At 34.2% G+C, this 22885-nt stretch overlaps 6 non-coding genes and 1 pseudogene across 6 annotated transcripts; all 7 read left to right on the top strand.

Annotated features, from left to right (window-relative positions):
• The first annotated feature begins 263 nt into the window (after positions 1–263).
• Positions 264–4226, top strand: LOC117185576 (large subunit ribosomal RNA). Its single transcript, XR_004471085.1, has one exon. It is a non-coding gene; the product is annotated as a large subunit ribosomal RNA (ribosomal RNA).
• Positions 4227–6971: 2745 nt separating this feature from the next.
• On the top strand, positions 6972–8966 carry LOC117185572 (small subunit ribosomal RNA). Its single transcript, XR_004471081.1, has one exon. It is a non-coding gene; the product is annotated as a small subunit ribosomal RNA (ribosomal RNA).
• Positions 8967–9566: 600 nt separating this feature from the next.
• Positions 9567–9745, top strand: LOC117185579 (5.8S ribosomal RNA). Its single transcript, XR_004471086.1, has one exon. It is a non-coding gene; the product is annotated as a 5.8S ribosomal RNA (ribosomal RNA).
• A 415-nt stretch (positions 9746–10160) lies between these two features.
• LOC117185575 (large subunit ribosomal RNA) lies at positions 10161–14123 on the top strand. The gene has a single exon (XR_004471084.1). It is a non-coding gene; the product is annotated as a large subunit ribosomal RNA (ribosomal RNA).
• A 2745-nt stretch (positions 14124–16868) lies between these two features.
• On the top strand, positions 16869–18863 carry LOC117185582 (small subunit ribosomal RNA). The gene has a single exon (XR_004471089.1). It is a non-coding gene; the product is annotated as a small subunit ribosomal RNA (ribosomal RNA).
• A 600-nt stretch (positions 18864–19463) lies between these two features.
• Positions 19464–19642, top strand: LOC117185571 (5.8S ribosomal RNA). The gene has a single exon (XR_004471080.1). It is a non-coding gene; the product is annotated as a 5.8S ribosomal RNA (ribosomal RNA).
• Positions 19643–20057: 415 nt separating this feature from the next.
• LOC117185578 (uncharacterized) lies at positions 20058–22885 on the top strand (annotated as a pseudogene).

The following is a 22885-nucleotide window of genomic DNA, read 5'->3' as shown; positions in this document are numbered from 1 at the left end:
CGAAGAAAAATATATATTTTTTTGTCCTTTTTGAATCAAATAATACTGAGGAATGTCTAGCATAAAAAAATAATTAAAGTTTTTTCATCTAGAATTGCCTCTTATTAATGTTTCGAAAGGAAATTTTGTTGTAAATATAAATATTTAATATTCTTCGTGATATTCGTTATAAAATACGAATATTATAATGATTTCATTATGAGAACGCTCTATATATAATAATATAGTGTAATTATCATTATAAATTTTAATATACGTATATACAACCTCAACTCATATGGGACTACCCCCTGAATTTAAGCATATTAATTAGGGGAGGAAAAGAAACTAACCAGGATTTTCTTAGTAGCGGCGAGCGAAAAGAAATCAGTTCAGCACTAAGTCACTTTGTCTATATGGCAAACGTGAGATGCAGTGTATGGAGCGTCAATATTCTAGTATGAGAAATTAACGATTTAAGTCCTTCTTAAATGAGGCCATTTACCCATAGAGGGTGCCAGGCCCGTATAACGTTAATGATTACTAGATGATGTTTCCAAAGAGTCGTGTTGCTTGATAGTGCAGCACTAAGTGGGTGGTAAACTCCATCTAAAACTAAATATAACCATGAGACCGATAGTAAACAAGTACCGTGAGGGAAAGTTGAAAAGAACTCTGAATAGAGAGTTAAACAGTACGTGAAACTGCTTAGAGGTTAAGCCCGATGAACCTGAATATCCGTTATGGAAAATTCATCATTAAAGTTGTAATATTTTAACAATATTATAATAATAGTGTGCATTTTTTCCATATAAGGACATTGTAATCTATTAGCATATAACAAATTTATCATAAAATATGACTTATAGTTTATTCAAATTATTATGCTTGCATTTTAACATAGAATAAATGTCATTAATTTGATAAAGTGTTGATAAATTAAAATTAATACAGTGCGTTAATTTTTCGAAATTATATAATGGCATAATTATCATTGATTTTTGTGTTTATTATATGCATTTGTATGATTAACAATGCGAAAGATTCAGGATACCTTCGGGACCCGTCTTGAAACACGGACCAAGGAGTCTAACATATGTGCAAGTTATTGGGAGATAAACCTAATAGCGTAATTAACTTGACTAATAATGGGATTAGTTTTTTAACTATTTATAGATAATTAACACAATCCCGGGGCGTTCTATATAGTTATGTATGATAATATTTATATTATTTATGCCTCTAACTGGAACGTACCTTGAGCATATATGCTGTGACCCGAAAGATGGTGAACTATACTTGATCAGGTTGAAGTCAGGGGAAACCCTGATGGAAGACCGAAACAGTTCTGACGTGCAAATCGATTGTCAGAATTGAGTATAGGGGCGAAAGACCAATCGAACCATCTAGTAGCTGGTTCCTTCCGAAGTTTCCCTCAGGATAGCTGGTGCATTTTAATGTTATATAAAATAATCTTATCTGGTAAAGCGAATGATTAGAGGCCTTAGGGTCGAAACGATCTTAACCTATTCTCAAACTTTAAATGGGTAAGAACCTTAACTTTCTTGATATGAAGTTTAAGGTTATGATATAATGTGCCCAGTGGGCCACTTTTGGTAAGCAGAACTGGCGCTGTGGGATGAACCAAACGTAATGTTACGGTGCCCAAATTAACAACTCATGCAGAAACCATGAAAGGCGTTGGTTGCTTAAAACAGCAGGACGGTGATCATGGAAGTCGAAATCCGCTAAGGAGTGTGTAACAACTCACCTGCCGAAGCAACTAGCCCTTAAAATGGATGGCGCTTAAGTTGTATACCTATACATTACCGCTAAAGTAGATGATTTATATTACTTGTGATATAAATTTTGAAACTTTAGTGAGTAGGAAGGTACAATGGTATGCGTAGAAGTGTTTGGCGTAAGCCTTCATGGAGCTGCCATTGGCACAGATCTTGGTGGTAGTAGCAAATAATCGAATGAGACCTTGGAGGACTGAAGTGGAGAAGGGTTTCGTGTGAACAGTGGTTGATCACGAGTTAGTCGGTCCTAAGTTCAAGGCGAAAGCCGAAAATTTTCAAGTAAAAAATCAGTGAGTAATATTGTCAAATCTTTTATGATTTTTAAATACTTGAATAATTTTGAACGAAAGGGAATACGGTTCCAATTCCGTAACCTGTTGAGTATCCGTTTGTTATTAAATATGGGCCTCGTGCTCATCCTGGCAACAGGAACGACCATAAAGAAGCCGTCGAGAGATATCGGAAGAGTTTTCTTTTCTGTTTTATAGCCGTACTACCATGGAAGTCTTTCGCAGAGAGATATGGTAGATGGGCTAGAAGAGCATGACATATACTGTTGTGTCGATATTTTCTCCTCGGACCTTGAAAATTTATGGTGGGGACACGCAAACTTCTCAACAGGCCGTACCAATATCCGCAGCTGGTCTCCAAGGTGAAGAGTCTCTAGTCGATAGAATAATGTAGGTAAGGGAAGTCGGCAAATTAGATCCGTAACTTCGGGATAAGGATTGGCTCTGAAGATTGAGATAGTCGGGCTTGATTGGGAAACAATAACATGGTTTATGTGCTCGTTCTGGGTAAATAGAGTTTCTATCATTTATGGTAGTTACTTGTTCCCCGGATAGTTTAGTTACGTAGCCAATTGTGGAACTTTCTTGCTAAAATTTTTAAGAATACTAATTGGGTTAAACCAGTTAGTTCTTATTAATTATAACGATTATCAATTAACAATCAATTCAGAACTGGCACGGACTTGGGGAATCCGACTGTCTAATTAAAACAAAGCATTGTGATGGCCCTAGCGGGTGTTGACACAATGTGATTTCTGCCCAGTGCTCTGAATGTCAAAGTGAAGAAATTCAAGTAAGCGCGGGTCAACGGCGGGAGTAACTATGACTCTCTTAAGGTAGCCAAATGCCTCGTCATCTAATTAGTGACGCGCATGAATGGATTAACGAGATTCCTACTGTCCCTATCTACTATCTAGCGAAACCACAGCCAAGGGAACGGGCTTGGAATAATTAGCGGGGAAAGAAGACCCTTTTGAGCTTGACTCTAATCTGGCAGTGTAAGGAGACATAAGAGGTGTAGCATAAGTGGGAGATATTAGATTTCGGTTTGGTATCGACAATGAAATACCACTACTCTTATTGTTTCCTTACTTACTTGATTAAATGGAACGTGTATCATTTCCTAGCCATTATACGGATATATTTATTATATCTTATGGTATTGGGTTTTGATGCAAGCTTCTTGATCAAAGTATCACGAGTTTGTTATATAATCGCAAACAAATTCTTTAATGAGAAAATGCATTTATGTATTTTCAATTTGAAAATTTGGTATAACTCCAATTACTCAGGTATGATCCAATTCAAGGACATTGCCAGGTAGGGAGTTTGACTGGGGCGGTACATCTCTCAAATAATAACGGAGGTGTCCCAAGGCCAGCTCAGTGCGGACAGAAACCACACATAGAGCAAAAGGGCAAATGCTGACTTGATCTCGGTGTTCAGTACACACAGGGACAGCAAAAGCTCGGCCTATCGATCCTTTTGGTTTAAAGAGTTTTTAACAAGAGGTGTCAGAAAAGTTACCATAGGGATAACTGGCTTGTGGCGGCCAAGCGTTCATAGCGACGTCGCTTTTTGATCCTTCGATGTCGGCTCTTCCTATCATTGTGAAGCAAAATTCACCAAGCGTTGGATTGTTCACCCATGCAAGGGAACGTGAGCTGGGTTTAGACCGTCGTGAGACAGGTTAGTTTTACCCTACTAATGACAAAACGTTGTTGCGACAGCATTCCTGCGTAGTACGAGAGGAACCGCAGGTACGGACCAATGGCACAATACTTGTTCGAGCGAACAGTGGTATGACGCTACGTCCGTTGGATTATGCCTGAACGCCTCTAAGGTCGTATCCGTGCTGGACTGCAATGATAAATAAGGGGCAATTTGCATTGTATGGCTTCTAAACCATTAAAAGTTTATAATTTATTTTATAAACGACAATGGATGTGATGCCAATGTAATTTGTAACATAGTAAATTGGGAGGATCATCGATCACCTGATGCCGCGCTAGTTGCATATAAAAACATTATTTAATACAATGACAAAGCCTAGAATCAATTGTAAACGACTTTTGTAACAGGCAAGGTGTTGTAAGTGGTTGAGCAGCTGCCATACTGCGATCCACTGAAGCTTATCCTTTGCTTGATGATTCGATATATATAAATTTATTCTTTATATATGAAAATTATTTTTATATATTTATATGAATATATACCTATAAATGGTAATATATATTTATATATAGATATATATTAAAAAGAATATATTTTATATAAATATGGATAAATTATTTATCCTATATAAATTACGTTGGCTTGAATATGAATATAATGTTATATTATAAGTTTGTTATACTTAATTACATATGAAATGATACTTATAAAAATTTTATTATGTGAACACACGAAACATAGTGTATATGCATATGTGCAAATGTGAATGTATATATGAAATAATATGAATGCAAAAAGCATGGAGTGATCGTATATGGAACTTGGAAGTATTTCTAATATTGGAATTTAATGATATGTGATATGAATGCAAGAATTAAATAGTTTGGTATATAAAATGTGATAATATTATTGGGTATGTGAAATGTTTCCCATATCCTAAAAATTATAACATGAGCATGATTTGATTATGAATACAGAAAATATAAAGATATATTTTATATACATATGTACAAATATATGTATATTTGGAGTGGTCGTTTGTGGAACTTGGAAGTATTTCTAATATTGGAATTTAATGATATGTGATATGAATGCAAGAATTAAATAGTTTGGTATATAAAATGTGATAATATTATTGGGTATGTGAAATGTTTCCCATATCCTAAAAATTATAACATGAGCATGATTTGATTATGAATACAGAAAATATAAAGATATATTTTATATACATATGTACAAATATATGTATATTTGGAGTGGTCGTTTGTGGAACTTGGCAGTATTTCTAATATTGGAATTCAATGATATGTGATATAAATGCAAGAATTAAATAGTTTTGTATATAAAATGACAATATTATGGATATGGGGAAACATTCACCATATCCTTAAAATTATAACATGAGCATGATTTGATTTTGAATAGAGAAAATATAATGATATATTTTATATACATATTTACAAAAATATATGTATATTTTTGACATTGTGTTATAATGAATAAAAATAACAAATAACGCCGAGGTGTGCTATAAAATATCAATATTAGGTTTTATATGGATATGGATATGGATATGGATATGGATATGGGAATGTTTCTCATATATAATATAACATTATAACATAATCATAATGCGATTATAAATATAGAAAATATAAAAATGTATTTAATATAAATAGATATATTACGTGTATATGTGAAATTAAAGCAAAGATACCAGCTGATATGATATTTTTCATGTAAATGAATGATGAATGTAATAAAAATAATTAATTTAATTTCATATGATATGGGGAACATACTAAGTCGGCAATGTCTGTTTATTTTATATGCGTATATATATTTTTCTTAATATATATGAATAATTTTGAAGTGATAGTATAGTATTTTGTATTAAAATACGAAAAGAAACTATTTTTAAAAGGTACTCTCAAGTAAAAATACCCGATTTGCGGAAAGCGTGGCAGAAAACCTATATAGGGAGTGGTAGTCTCGTGCATGGTATATTTCATATGAAAATTTTATAATGAAAAATTATTAATTTATTTCATATGATATGGGGAATATACTTAGCCGGCAATGTCTGTGTATTTTATATGAATATATATATATTTCTTAATATATATGAATAATTTTGAAGTGATAGTATTGTATTTTTTATTAAAATACGAAAAGAAACTATTGTTAAGAGGCACTCTCAAGTAAAAATACCCGATTTGCGGAAAGCGTGGCAGAAAACCTATATAGGGAGTGGTAGTCTCGTGCATGGTATATTTCATATGAAAATTTTATAATGAAAAATTATTAATTTATTTCATATGATATGGGGAATATACTTAGCCGACAATGTCTGTGTATTTTATATGAATATATATATATTTCTTAATATATATGAATAATTTTGAAGTGATAGTATTGTATTTTTTATTAAAATACGAAAAGAAACTATTGTTAAGAGGCACTCTAAAGCAAAAATACCCGATTTGCGGAAAGCGTGGCAGAAAACCTATACATGATGGACAGTTGATGTCCATCGGTATTGTATACAATATTTGGTACAGTATTGTATATAATATTATTATATGTTGTCATTATACTCAAAGTAGTGTTTAATAGGAGATATTTGTTTTCAAATTGATCTTAATAAAGATAATATAGTGAAACTAACCAAGATATATACTATTTAGTATATATCATTTCTGTTTCGAATTATTATCGTGAATTTTTGGAAATGGTCTTATATGATTAAATATTGTATGAGTGCCATTTCAACAATGTACCAGCATATAATCAAAGCGATTTATATGCAAATTCAAATATTGCCAAAATATATAAATTCCATTCCACATGAACTCATGTGTTTGGTTTTATTTAATGTATATCACAAAAAACGCATACGAAATTGGATAAATTTTAAATTTGTTGTCAAAATACATAGTTTAAACACAATTAATATTGGTTTAAGCCTATATACGTGTGATAATATATTAAGTGCAAATAAAAAGATATTTTTGAACGAAAAAAAAATGTATATAATAAAATATATATATTTATATAGAGAAAAATGGCGAATGTGAATGCTATATAAAAATGGCCACAATCGTTTAACAAATTCTCATAAACTGTTGATAAAAAATATTTATTTATTTTTTTTTTTTATTCAAAAGTATTATTGAGTTGTCAAATATTTACATATGTGAGCGTATGCGCACGAAACGAAAACATTATTCTGGTTGATCCTGCCAGTAGTTATATGCTTGTCTCAAAGATTAAGCCATGCATGTCTAAGTACACACGAATTAAAAGTGAAACCGCAAAAGGCTCATTATATCAGTTATGGTTCCTTAGATCGTTAACAGTTACTTGGATAACTGTGGTAATTCTAGAGCTAATACATGCAATTAAAACACGGACCTTATGGGACGTGTGCTTTTATTAGGCTAAAACCAAGCGATCGCAAGATCGTTACATTGGTTGAACTCTAGATAACATGCAGATCGTATGGTCTTGTACCGACGACAGATCTTTCAAATGTCTGCCCTATCAACTTTTGATGGTAGTATCTAGGACTACCATGGTTGCAACGGGTAACGGGGAATCAGGGTTCGATTCCGGAGAGGGAGCCTGAGAAACGGCTACCACATCTAAGGAAGGCAGCAGGCGCGTAAATTACCCACTCCCAGCTCGGGGAGGTAGTGACGAAAAATAACAATACAGGACTCATATCCGAGGCCCTGTAATTGGAATGAGTACACTTTAAATCCTTTAACAAGGACCAATTGGAGGGCAAGTCTGGTGCCAGCAGCCGCGGTAATTCCAGCTCCAATAGCGTATATTAAAGTTGTTGCGGTTAAAACGTTCGTAGTTGAACTTGTGCTTCATACGGGTAGTACAACTTACAATTGTGGTTAGTACTATACCTTTATGTATGTAAGCGTATTACCGGTGGAGTTCTTATATATAATTAAGTACTTGTATTTTTTTATATATTCCTCCTATTTAAAAACCTGCATTAGTGCTCTTCATCGAGTGTTATTGTGGGCCGGTACAATTACTTTGAACAAATTAGAGTGCTTAAAGCAGGCTTCAAATGCCTGAATATTCTGTGCATGGGATAATGAAATAAGACCTCTGTTCTGCTTTCATTGGTTTTCAGATCAAGAGGTAATGATTAATAGAAGCAGTTTGGGGGCATTAGTATTACGACGCGAGAGGTGAAATTCTTGGACCGTCGTAAGACTAACTTAAGCGAAAGCATTTGCCAAAGATGTTTTCATTAATCAAGAACGAAAGTTAGAGGTTCGAAGGCGATCAGATACCGCCCTAGTTCTAACCATAAACGATGCCAGCTAGCAATTGGGTGTAGCTACTTTTATGGCTCTCTCAGTCGCTTCCCGGGAAACCAAAGCTTTTGGGCTCCGGGGGAAGTATGGTTGCAAAGCTGAAACTTAAAGGAATTGACGGAAGGGCACCACCAGGAGTGGAGCCTGCGGCTTAATTTGACTCAACACGGGAAAACTTACCAGGTCCGAACATAAGTGTGTAAGACAGATTGATAGCTCTTTCTCGAATCTATGGGTGGTGGTGCATGGCCGTTCTTAGTTCGTGGAGTGATTTGTCTGGTTAATTCCGATAACGAACGAGACTCAAATATATTAAATAGATATCTTCAGGATTATGGTGTTGAAGCTTATATAGCCTTCATTCATGGTGGCAGTAAAATGTTTATTGTGTTTGAATGTGTTTATATAAGTGGAGCCGTACCTGTTGGTTTGTCCCATTATAAGGACACTAGCTTCTTAAATGGACAAATTGCGTCTAGCAATAATGAGATTGAGCAATAACAGGTCTGTGATGCCCTTAGATGTCCTGGGCTGCACGCGCGCTACAATGAAAGTATCAACGTGTATTTCCTAGACCGAGAGGTCCGGGTAAACCGCTGAACCACTTTCATGCTTGGGATTGTGAACTGAAACTGTTCACATGAACTTGGAATTCCCAGTAAGTGTGAGTCATTAACTCGCATTGATTACGTCCCTGCCCTTTGTACACACCGCCCGTCGCTACTACCGATTGAATTATTTAGTGAGGTCTCCGGACGTGATCACTGTGACGCCTTGCGTGTTACGGTTGTTTCGCAAAAGTTGACCGAACTTGATTATTTAGAGGAAGTAAAAGTCGTAACAAGGTTTCCGTAGGTGAACCTGCGGAAGGATCATTATTGTATGTTTCTACCGTTAACAAAAATATATATATATTGCCAATTTACCAAACAAAATATGTTTTTATAAAATCATAATTGTAAAATAAAATATATTCAGTTGTATATATTATATGTTTATATTAATTAATTATATTGCCAATATACTCATTTAGTAGTAGCTATACATATAACATTGTGTTCTATGTGTGTAGCAATTAATATATAAATACATATTGATGATATTATTACAATAATATTGATTTATAAAATCTGTGTGCATATGTACCATAGTATGCACGCGTTGCGAATATGTATTGTCCATCATAGCTATGGGCATACATTGGTTAATGCAACAGCCTAAAAAGTACAATGTTGTACCTGATTTCAGGTTAATACTTTTATATAAATTGATAATTATCAAACAAGCCAAAATACATATTATATTATTTAACAATATGGTAATATATCGTTTATATAAAACTAAGACATTTCGCAACATTCTTTTAGGATAAAATTAAAATTTATTGAAGGAATTGATATATGCCAGTAAAATGGTGTATTTTTAATTTCTTTCAATAAAGACATATCTGACAAATAAATGAATAAACAAATTTTAATCACTCTAAGCGGTGGATCACTCGGCTCATGGGTCGATGAAGAACGCAGCAAACTGTGCGTCATCGTGTGAACTGCAGGACACATGAACATCGACATTTTGAACGCATATCGCAGTCCATGCTGTTTGGTACTTTAATTAATTTTATAGTGCTGCTTGGACTACATATGGTTGAGGGTTGTAAGACTATGCTAAATAAGTTGTTTAAAAATTTTACGAAATTTTTAAGCATATTGTATATTATTGGATATGTATATATATATATTCATAATATTGATATTAAATGGAAACGCATTATCTCTCATTGTTGTATATATTTGTGTGAGAAGAACGAAGAAAAATATATATTTTTTTGTCCTTTTTGAATCAAATAATACTGAGGAATGTCTAGCATAAAAAAATAATTAAAGTTTTTTCATCTAGAATTGCCTCTTATTAATGTTTCGAAAGGAAATTTTGTTGTAAATATAAATATTTAATATTCTTCGTGATATTCGTTATAAAATACGAATATTATAATGATTTCATTATGAGAACGCTCTATATATATAATAATATAGTGTAATTATCATTATAAATTTTAATATACGTATATACAACCTCAACTCATATGGGACTACCCCCTGAATTTAAGCATATTAATTAGGGGAGGAAAAGAAACTAACCAGGATTTTCTTAGTAGCGGCGAGCGAAAAGAAATCAGTTCAGCACTAAGTCACTTTGTCTATATGGCAAACGTGAGATGCAGTGTATGGAGCGTCAATATTCTAGTATGAGAAATTAACGATTTAAGTCCTTCTTAAATGAGGCCATTTACCCATAGAGGGTGCCAGGCCCGTATAACGTTAATGATTACTAGATGATGTTTCCAAAGAGTCGTGTTGCTTGATAGTGCAGCACTAAGTGGGTGGTAAACTCCATCTAAAACTAAATATAACCATGAGACCGATAGTAAACAAGTACCGTGAGGGAAAGTTGAAAAGAACTCTGAATAGAGAGTTAAACAGTACGTGAAACTGCTTAGAGGTTAAGCCCGATGAACCTGAATATCCGTTATGGAAAATTCATCATTAAAGTTGTAATATTTTAACAATATTATAATAATAGTGTGCATTTTTTCCATATAAGGACATTGTAATCTATTAGCATATAACAAATTTATCATAAAATATGACTTATAGTTTATTCAAATTATTATGCTTGCATTTTAACATAGAATAAATGTCATTAATTTGATAAAGTGTTGATAAATTAAAATTAATACAGTGCGTTAATTTTTCGAAATTATATAATGGCATAATTATCATTGATTTTTGTGTTTATTATATGCATTTGTATGATTAACAATGCGAAAGATTCAGGATACCTTCGGGACCCGTCTTGAAACACGGACCAAGGAGTCTAACATATGTGCAAGTTATTGGGAGATAAACCTAATAGCGTAATTAACTTGACTAATAATGGGATTAGTTTTTTAACTATTTATAGATAATTAACACAATCCCGGGGCGTTCTATATAGTTATGTATGATAATATTTATATTATTTATGCCTCTAACTGGAACGTACCTTGAGCATATATGCTGTGACCCGAAAGATGGTGAACTATACTTGATCAGGTTGAAGTCAGGGGAAACCCTGATGGAAGACCGAAACAGTTCTGACGTGCAAATCGATTGTCAGAATTGAGTATAGGGGCGAAAGACCAATCGAACCATCTAGTAGCTGGTTCCTTCCGAAGTTTCCCTCAGGATAGCTGGTGCATTTTAATGTTATATAAAATAATCTTATCTGGTAAAGCGAATGATTAGAGGCCTTAGGGTCGAAACGATCTTAACCTATTCTCAAACTTTAAATGGGTAAGAACCTTAACTTTCTTGATATGAAGTTTAAGGTTATGATATAATGTGCCCAGTGGGCCACTTTTGGTAAGCAGAACTGGCGCTGTGGGATGAACCAAACGTAATGTTACGGTGCCCAAATTAACAACTCATGCAGAAACCATGAAAGGCGTTGGTTGCTTAAAACAGCAGGACGGTGATCATGGAAGTCGAAATCCGCTAAGGAGTGTGTAACAACTCACCTGCCGAAGCAACTAGCCCTTAAAATGGATGGCGCTTAAGTTGTATACCTATACATTACCGCTAAAGTAGATGATTTATATTACTTGTGATATAAATTTTGAAACTTTAGTGAGTAGGAAGGTACAATGGTATGCGTAGAAGTGTTTGGCGTAAGCCTTCATGGAGCTGCCATTGGCACAGATCTTGGTGGTAGTAGCAAATAATCGAATGAGACCTTGGAGGACTGAAGTGGAGAAGGGTTTCGTGTGAACAGTGGTTGATCACGAGTTAGTCGGTCCTAAGTTCAAGGCGAAAGCCGAAAATTTTCAAGTAAAAAATCAGTGAGTAATATTGTCAAATCTTTTATGATTTTTAAATACTTGAATAATTTTGAACGAAAGGGAATACGGTTCCAATTCCGTAACCTGTTGAGTATCCGTTTGTTATTAAATATGGGCCTCGTGCTCATCCTGGCAACAGGAACGACCATAAAGAAGCCGTCGAGAGATATCGGAAGAGTTTTCTTTTCTGTTTTATAGCCGTACTACCATGGAAGTCTTTCGCAGAGAGATATGGTAGATGGGCTAGAAGAGCATGACATATACTGTTGTGTCGATATTTTCTCCTCGGACCTTGAAAATTTATGGTGGGGACACGCAAACTTCTCAACAGGCCGTACCAATATCCGCAGCTGGTCTCCAAGGTGAAGAGTCTCTAGTCGATAGAATAATGTAGGTAAGGGAAGTCGGCAAATTAGATCCGTAACTTCGGGATAAGGATTGGCTCTGAAGATTGAGATAGTCGGGCTTGATTGGGAAACAATAACATGGTTTATGTGCTCGTTCTGGGTAAATAGAGTTTCTATCATTTATGGTAGTTACTTGTTCCCCGGATAGTTTAGTTACGTAGCCAATTGTGGAACTTTCTTGCTAAAATTTTTAAGAATACTAATTGGGTTAAACCAGTTAGTTCTTATTAATTATAACGATTATCAATTAACAATCAATTCAGAACTGGCACGGACTTGGGGAATCCGACTGTCTAATTAAAACAAAGCATTGTGATGGCCCTAGCGGGTGTTGACACAATGTGATTTCTGCCCAGTGCTCTGAATGTCAAAGTGAAGAAATTCAAGTAAGCGCGGGTCAACGGCGGGAGTAACTATGACTCTCTTAAGGTAGCCAAATGCCTCGTCATCTAATTAGTGACGCGCATGAATGGATTAACGAGATTCCTACTGTCCCTATCTACTATCTAGCGAAACCACAGCCAAGGGAACGGGCTTGGAATAATTAGCGGGGAAAGAAGACCCTTTTGAGCTTGACTCTAATCTGGCAGTGTAAGGAGACATAAGAGGTGTAGCATAAGTGGGAGATATTAGATTTCGGTTTGGTATCGACAATGAAATACCACTACTCTTATTGTTTCCTTACTTACTTGATTAAATGGAACGTGTATCATTTCCTAGCCATTATACGGATATATTTATTATATCTTATGGTATTGGGTTTTGATGCAAGCTTCTTGATCAAAGTATCACGAGTTTGTTATATAATCGCAAACAAATTCTTTAATGAGAAAATGCATTTATGTATTTTCAATTTGAAAATTTGGTATAACTCCAATTACTCAGGTATGATCCAATTCAAGGACATTGCCAGGTAGGGAGTTTGACTGGGGCGGTACATCTCTCAAATAATAACGGAGGTGTCCCAAGGCCAGCTCAGTGCGGACAGAAACCACACATAGAGCAAAAGGGCAAATGCTGACTTGATCTCGGTGTTCAGTACACACAGGGACAGCAAAAGCTCGGCCTATCGATCCTTTTGGTTTAAAGAGTTTTTAACAAGAGGTGTCAGAAAAGTTACCATAGGGATAACTGGCTTGTGGCGGCCAAGCGTTCATAGCGACGTCGCTTTTTGATCCTTCGATGTCGGCTCTTCCTATCATTGTGAAGCAAAATTCACCAAGCGTTGGATTGTTCACCCATGCAAGGGAACGTGAGCTGGGTTTAGACCGTCGTGAGACAGGTTAGTTTTACCCTACTAATGACAAAACGTTGTTGCGACAGCATTCCTGCGTAGTACGAGAGGAACCGCAGGTACGGACCAATGGCACAATACTTGTTCGAGCGAACAGTGGTATGACGCTACGTCCGTTGGATTATGCCTGAACGCCTCTAAGGTCGTATCCGTGCTGGACTGCAATGATAAATAAGGGGCAATTTGCATTGTATGGCTTCTAAACCATTAAAAGTTTATAATTTATTTTATAAACGACAATGGATGTGATGCCAATGTAATTTGTAACATAGTAAATTGGGAGGATCATCGATCACCTGATGCCGCGCTAGTTGCATATAAAAACATTATTTAATACAATGACAAAGCCTAGAATCAATTGTAAACGACTTTTGTAACAGGCAAGGTGTTGTAAGTGGTTGAGCAGCTGCCATACTGCGATCCACTGAAGCTTATCCTTTGCTTGATGATTCGATATATATAAATTTATTCTTTATATATGAAAATTATTTTTATATATTTATATGAATATATACCTATAAATGGTAATATATATTTATATATAGATATATATTAAAAAGAATATATTTTATATAAATATGGATAAATTATTTATCCTATATAAATTACGTTGGCTTGAATATGAATATAATGTTATATTATAAGTTTGTTATACTTAATTACATATGAAATGATACTTATAAAAATTTTATTATGTGAACACACGAAACATAGTGTATATGCATATGTGCAAATGTGAATGTATATATGAAATAATATGAATGCAAAAAGCATGGAGTGATCGTATATGGAACTTGGAAGTATTTCTAATATTGGAATTTAATGATATGTGATATGAATGCAAGAATTAAATAGTTTGGTATATAAAATGTGATAATATTATTGGGTATGTGAAATGTTTCCCATATCCTAAAAATTATAACATGAGCATGATTTGATTATGAATACAGAAAATATAAAGATATATTTTATATACATATGTACAAATATATGTATATTTGGAGTGGTCGTTTGTGGAACTTGGAAGTATTTCTAATATTGGAATTTAATGATATGTGATATGAATGCAAGAATTAAATAGTTTGGTATATAAAATGTGATAATATTATTGGGTATGTGAAATGTTTCCCATATCCTAAAAATTATAACATGAGCATGATTTGATTATGAATACAGAAAATATAAAGATATATTTTATATACATATGTACAAATATATGTATATTTGGAGTGGTCGTTTGTGGAACTTGGCAGTATTTCTAATATTGGAATTCAATGATATGTGATATAAATGCAAGAATTAAATAGTTTTGTATATAAAATGACAATATTATGGATATGGGGAAACATTCACCATATCCTTAAAATTATAACATGAGCATGATTTGATTTTGAATAGAGAAAATATAATGATATATTTTATATACATATTTACAAAAATATATGTATATTTTTGACATTGTGTTATAATGAATAAAAATAACAAATAACGCCGAGGTGTGCTATAAAATATCAATATTAGGTTTTATATGGATATGGATATGGATATGGATATGGATATGGGAATGTTTCTCATATATAATATAACATTATAACATAATCATAATGCGATTATAAATATAGAAAATATAAAAATGTATTTAATATAAATAGATATATTACGTGTATATGTGAAATTAAAGCAAAGATACCAGCTGATATGATATTTTTCATGTAAATGAATGATGAATGTAATAAAAATAATTAATTTAATTTCATATGATATGGGGAACATACTAAGTCGGCAATGTCTGTTTATTTTATATGCGTATATATATTTTTCTTAATATATATGAATAATTTTGAAGTGATAGTATAGTATTTTGTATTAAAATACGAAAAGAAACTATTTTTAAAAGGTACTCTCAAGTAAAAATACCCGATTTGCGGAAAGCGTGGCAGAAAACCTATATAGGGAGTGGTAGTCTCGTGCATGGTATATTTCATATGAAAATTTTATAATGAAAAATTATTAATTTATTTCATATGATATGGGGAATATACTTAGCCGGCAATGTCTGTGTATTTTATATGAATATATATATATTTCTTAATATATATGAATAATTTTGAAGTGATAGTATTGTATTTTTTATTAAAATACGAAAAGAAACTATTGTTAAGAGGCACTCTCAAGTAAAAATACCCGATTTGCGGAAAGCGTGGCAGAAAACCTATATAGGGAGTGGTAGTCTCGTGCATGGTATATTTCATATGAAAATTTTATAATGAAAAATTATTAATTTATTTCATATGATATGGGGAATATACTTAGCCGACAATGTCTGTGTATTTTATATGAATATATATATATTTCTTAATATATATGAATAATTTTGAAGTGATAGTATTGTATTTTTTATTAAAATACGAAAAGAAACTATTGTTAAGAGGCACTCTAAAGCAAAAATACCCGATTTGCGGAAAGCGTGGCAGAAAACCTATACATGATGGACAGTTGATGTCCATCGGTATTGTATACAATATTTGGTACAGTATTGTATATAATATTATTATATGTTGTCATTATACTCAAAGTAGTGTTTAATAGGAGATATTTGTTTTCAAATTGATCTTAATAAAGATAATATAGTGAAACTAACCAAGATATATACTATTTAGTATATATCATTTCTGTTTCGAATTATTATCGTGAATTTTTGGAAATGGTCTTATATGATTAAATATTGTATGAGTGCCATTTCAACAATGTACCAGCATATAATCAAAGCGATTTATATGCAAATTCAAATATTGCCAAAATATATAAATTCCATTCCACATGAACTCATGTGTTTGGTTTTATTTAATGTATATCACAAAAAACGCATACGAAATTGGATAAATTTTAAATTTGTTGTCAAAATACATAGTTTAAACACAATTAATATTGGTTTAAGCCTATATACGTGTGATAATATATTAAGTGCAAATAAAAAGATATTTTTGAACGAAAAAAAAATGTATATAATAAAATATATATATTTATATAGAGAAAAATGGCGAATGTGAATGCTATATAAAAATGGCCACAATCGTTTAACAAATTCTCATAAACTGTTGATAAAAAATATTTATTTATTTTTTTTTTTTATTCAAAAGTATTATTGAGTTGTCAAATATTTACATATGTGAGCGTATGCGCACGAAACGAAAACATTATTCTGGTTGATCCTGCCAGTAGTTATATGCTTGTCTCAAAGATTAAGCCATGCATGTCTAAGTACACACGAATTAAAAGTGAAACCGCAAAAGGCTCATTATATCAGTTATGGTTCCTTAGATCGTTAACAGTTACTTGGATAACTGTGGTAATTCTAGAGCTAATACATGCAATTAAAACACGGACCTTATGGGACGTGTGCTTTTATTAGGCTAAAACCAAGCGATCGCAAGATCGTTACATTGGTTGAACTCTAGATAACATGCAGATCGTATGGTCTTGTACCGACGACAGATCTTTCAAATGTCTGCCCTATCAACTTTTGATGGTAGTATCTAGGACTACCATGGTTGCAACGGGTAACGGGGAATCAGGGTTCGATTCCGGAGAGGGAGCCTGAGAAACGGCTACCACATCTAAGGAAGGCAGCAGGCGCGTAAATTACCCACTCCCAGCTCGGGGAGGTAGTGACGAAAAATAACAATACAGGACTCATATCCGAGGCCCTGTAATTGGAATGAGTACACTTTAAATCCTTTAACAAGGACCAATTGGAGGGCAAGTCTGGTGCCAGCAGCCGCGGTAATTCCAGCTCCAATAGCGTATATTAAAGTTGTTGCGGTTAAAACGTTCGTAGTTGAACTTGTGCTTCATACGGGTAGTACAACTTACAATTGTGGTTAGTACTATACCTTTATGTATGTAAGCGTATTACCGGTGGAGTTCTTATATATAATTAAGTACTTGTATTTTTTTATATATTCCTCCTATTTAAAAACCTGCATTAGTGCTCTTCATCGAGTGTTATTGTGGGCCGGTACAATTACTTTGAACAAATTAGAGTGCTTAAAGCAGGCTTCAAATGCCTGAATATTCTGTGCATGGGATAATGAAATAAGACCTCTGTTCTGCTTTCATTGGTTTTCAGATCAAGAGGTAATGATTAATAGAAGCAGTTTGGGGGCATTAGTATTACGACGCGAGAGGTGAAATTCTTGGACCGTCGTAAGACTAACTTAAGCGAAAGCATTTGCCAAAGATGTTTTCATTAATCAAGAACGAAAGTTAGAGGTTCGAAGGCGATCAGATACCGCCCTAGTTCTAACCATAAACGATGCCAGCTAGCAATTGGGTGTAGCTACTTTTATGGCTCTCTCAGTCGCTTCCCGGGAAACCAAAGCTTTTGGGCTCCGGGGGAAGTATGGTTGCAAAGCTGAAACTTAAAGGAATTGACGGAAGGGCACCACCAGGAGTGGAGCCTGCGGCTTAATTTGACTCAACACGGGAAAACTTACCAGGTCCGAACATAAGTGTGTAAGACAGATTGATAGCTCTTTCTCGAATCTATGGGTGGTGGTGCATGGCCGTTCTTAGTTCGTGGAGTGATTTGTCTGGTTAATTCCGATAACGAACGAGACTCAAATATATTAAATAGATATCTTCAGGATTATGGTGTTGAAGCTTATATAGCCTTCATTCATGGTGGCAGTAAAATGTTTATTGTGTTTGAATGTGTTTATATAAGTGGAGCCGTACCTGTTGGTTTGTCCCATTATAAGGACACTAGCTTCTTAAATGGACAAATTGCGTCTAGCAATAATGAGATTGAGCAATAACAGGTCTGTGATGCCCTTAGATGTCCTGGGCTGCACGCGCGCTACAATGAAAGTATCAACGTGTATTTCCTAGACCGAGAGGTCCGGGTAAACCGCTGAACCACTTTCATGCTTGGGATTGTGAACTGAAACTGTTCACATGAACTTGGAATTCCCAGTAAGTGTGAGTCATTAACTCGCATTGATTACGTCCCTGCCCTTTGTACACACCGCCCGTCGCTACTACCGATTGAATTATTTAGTGAGGTCTCCGGACGTGATCACTGTGACGCCTTGCGTGTTACGGTTGTTTCGCAAAAGTTGACCGAACTTGATTATTTAGAGGAAGTAAAAGTCGTAACAAGGTTTCCGTAGGTGAACCTGCGGAAGGATCATTATTGTATGTTTCTACCGTTAACAAAAATATATATATATTGCCAATTTACCAAACAAAATATGTTTTTATAAAATCATAATTGTAAAATAAAATATATTCAGTTGTATATATTATATGTTTATATTAATTAATTATATTGCCAATATACTCATTTAGTAGTAGCTATACATATAACATTGTGTTCTATGTGTGTAGCAATTAATATATAAATACATATTGATGATATTATTACAATAATATTGATTTATAAAATCTGTGTGCATATGTACCATAGTATGCACGCGTTGCGAATATGTATTGTCCATCATAGCTATGGGCATACATTGGTTAATGCAACAGCCTAAAAAGTACAATGTTGTACCTGATTTCAGGTTAATACTTTTATATAAATTGATAATTATCAAACAAGCCAAAATACATATTATATTATTTAACAATATGGTAATATATCGTTTATATAAAACTAAGACATTTCGCAACATTCTTTTAGGATAAAATTAAAATTTATTGAAGGAATTGATATATGCCAGTAAAATGGTGTATTTTTAATTTCTTTCAATAAAGACATATCTGACAAATAAATGAATAAACAAATTTTAATCACTCTAAGCGGTGGATCACTCGGCTCATGGGTCGATGAAGAACGCAGCAAACTGTGCGTCATCGTGTGAACTGCAGGACACATGAACATCGACATTTTGAACGCATATCGCAGTCCATGCTGTTTGGTACTTTAATTAATTTTATAGTGCTGCTTGGACTACATATGGTTGAGGGTTGTAAGACTATGCTAAATAAGTTGTTTAAAAATTTTACGAAATTTTTAAGCATATTGTATATTATTGGATATGTATATATATATATTCATAATATTGATATTAAATGGAAACGCATTATCTCTCATTGTTGTATATATTTGTGTGAGAAGAACGAAGAAAAATATATATTTTTTTGTCCTTTTTGAATCAAATAATACTGAGGAATGTCTAGCATAAAAAAATAATTAAAGTTTTTTCATCTAGAATTGCCTCTTATTAATGTTTCGAAAGGAAATTTTGTTGTAAATATAAATATTTAATATTCTTCGTGATATTCGTTATAAAATACGAATATTATAATGATTTCATTATGAGAACGCTCTATATATATAATAATATAGTGTAATTATCATTATAAATTTTAATATACGTATATACAACCTCAACTCATATGGGACTACCCCCTGAATTTAAGCATATTAATTAGGGGAGGAAAAGAAACTAACCAGGATTTTCTTAGTAGCGGCGAGCGAAAAGAAATCAGTTCAGCACTAAGTCACTTTGTCTATATGGCAAACGTGAGATGCAGTGTATGGAGCGTCAATATTCTAGTATGAGAAATTAACGATTTAAGTCCTTCTTAAATGAGGCCATTTACCCATAGAGGGTGCCAGGCCCGTATAACGTTAATGATTACTAGATGATGTTTCCAAAGAGTCGTGTTGCTTGATAGTGCAGCACTAAGTGGGTGGTAAACTCCATCTAAAACTAAATATAACCATGAGACCGATAGTAAACAAGTACCGTGAGGGAAAGTTGAAAAGAACTCTGAATAGAGAGTTAAACAGTACGTGAAACTGCTTAGAGGTTAAGCCCGATGAACCTGAATATCCGTTATGGAAAATTCATCATTAAAGTTGTAATATTTTAACAATATTATAATAATAGTGTGCATTTTTTCCATATAAGGACATTGTAATCTATTAGCATATAACAAATTTATCATAAAATATGACTTATAGTTTATTCAAATTATTATGCTTGCATTTTAACATAGAATAAATGTCATTAATTTGATAAAGTGTTGATAAATTAAAATTAATACAGTGCGTTAATTTTTCGAAATTATATAATGGCATAATTATCATTGATTTTTGTGTTTATTATATGCATTTGTATGATTAACAATGCGAAAGATTCAGGATACCTTCGGGACCCGTCTTGAAACACGGACCAAGGAGTCTAACATATGTGCAAGTTATTGGGAGATAAACCTAATAGCGTAATTAACTTGACTAATAATGGGATTAGTTTTTTAACTATTTATAGATAATTAACACAATCCCGGGGCGTTCTATATAGTTATGTATGATAATATTATATTATTTATGCCTCTAACTGGAACGTACCTTGAGCATATATGCTGTGACCCGAAAGATGGTGAACTATACTTGATCAGGTTGAAGTCAGGGGAAACCCTGATGGAAGACCGAAACAGTTCTGACGTGCAAATCGATTGTCAGAATTGAGTATAGGGGCGAAAGACCAATCGAACCATCTAGTAGCTGGTTCCTTCCGAAGTTTCCCTCAGGATAGCTGGTGCATTTTAATGTTATATAAAATAATCTTATCTGGTAAAGCGAATGATTAGAGGCCTTAGGGTCGAAACGATCTTAACCTATTCTCAAACTTTAAATGGGTAAGAACCTTAACTTTCTTGATATGAAGTTTAAGGTTATGATATAATGTGCCCAGTGGGCCACTTTTGGTAAGCAGAACTGGCGCTGTGGGATGAACCAAACGTAATGTTACGGTGCCCAAATTAACAACTCATGCAGAAACCATGAAAGGCGTTGGTTGCTTAAAACAGCAGGACGGTGATCATGGAAGTCGAAATCCGCTAAGGAGTGTGTAACAACTCACCTGCCGAAGCAACTAGCCCTTAAAATGGATGGCGCTTAAGTTGTATACCTATACATTACCGCTAAAGTAGATGATTTATATTACTTGTGATATAAATTTTGAAACTTTAGTGAGTAGGAAGGTACAATGGTATGCGTAGAAGTGTTTGGCGTAAGCCTTCATGGAGCTGCCATTGGCACAGATCTTGGTGGTAGTAGCAAATAATCGAATGAGACCTTGGAGGACTGAAGTGGAGAAGGGTTTCGTGTGAACAGTGGTTGATCACGAGTTAGTCGGTCCTAAGTTCAAGGCGAAAGCCGAAAATTTTCAAGTAAAAAATCAGTGAGTAATATTGTCAAATCTTTATGATTTTTAAATACTTGAATAATTTGAACGAAAGGGAATACGGTTCCAATTCCGTAACCTGTTGAGTATCCGTTTGTTATTAAATATGGGCCTCGTGCTCATCCTGGCAACAGGAACGACCATAAAGAAGCCGTCGAGAGATATCGGAAGAGTTTTCTTTTCTGTTTTATAGCCGTACTACCATGGAAGTCTTTCGCAGAGAGATATGGTAGATGGGCTAGAAGAGCATGACATATACTGTTGTGTCGATATTTTCTCCTCGGACCTTGAAAATTTATGGTGGGGACACGCAAACTTCTCAACAGGCCGTACCAATATCCGCAGCTGGTCTCCAAGGTGAAGAGTCTCTAGTCGATAGAATAATGTAGGTAAGGGAAGTCGGCAAATTAGATCCGTAACTTCGGGATAAGGATTGGCTCTGAAGATTGAGATAGTCGGGCTTGATTGGGAAACAATAACATGGTTTATGTGCTCGTTCTGGGTAATAGAGTTTCTATCATTTATGTAGTTACTGTTCCCCGGATAGTTAGTTACGTAGCCAATTGTGGAACTTTCTTGCTAAAATTTTTAAGAATACTAATTGGGTTAAACCAGTTAGTTCTTATTAATTATAACGATATCAATTAACAATCAATTCAGAACTGGCACGACTTGGGGAATCCGACTGTCTAATTAAAACAAAGCATTGTGATGGCCCTAGCGGGTGTTGACACAATGTGATTTCTGCCCAGTGCTCTGCATGTCAAAGTGAAGAAATCAAGTAAGCGCGGGTCAACGGCGGGAGTAACTATGACTCTCTTAAGGTAGCCAAATGCCTCGTCATCTAATTAGTGACGCGCATGAATGGATTAACGAGATTCCTACTGTCCCTATCTACTATCTAGCGAAACCACAGCCAAGGGAACGGGCTTGGAATAATTAGCGGGGAAAGAAGACCTTTTGAGCTTGACTCTAATCTGGCAGTGTAAGGAGTACATTAAGAAGGTGTAGCATAAGT

The sequence above is a fragment of the Drosophila pseudoobscura genome, unplaced genomic scaffold (genome assembly GCF_009870125.1).
Source record: "Drosophila pseudoobscura strain MV-25-SWS-2005 unplaced genomic scaffold, UCI_Dpse_MV25 Unplacedtig00000864, whole genome shotgun sequence".
Taxonomy (NCBI): domain Eukaryota; kingdom Metazoa; phylum Arthropoda; class Insecta; order Diptera; family Drosophilidae; genus Drosophila; species Drosophila pseudoobscura.
The sequence above is the reverse complement of the archived record's forward strand: the minus strand, read 5'-3'. Positions and strand labels throughout refer to the sequence as shown.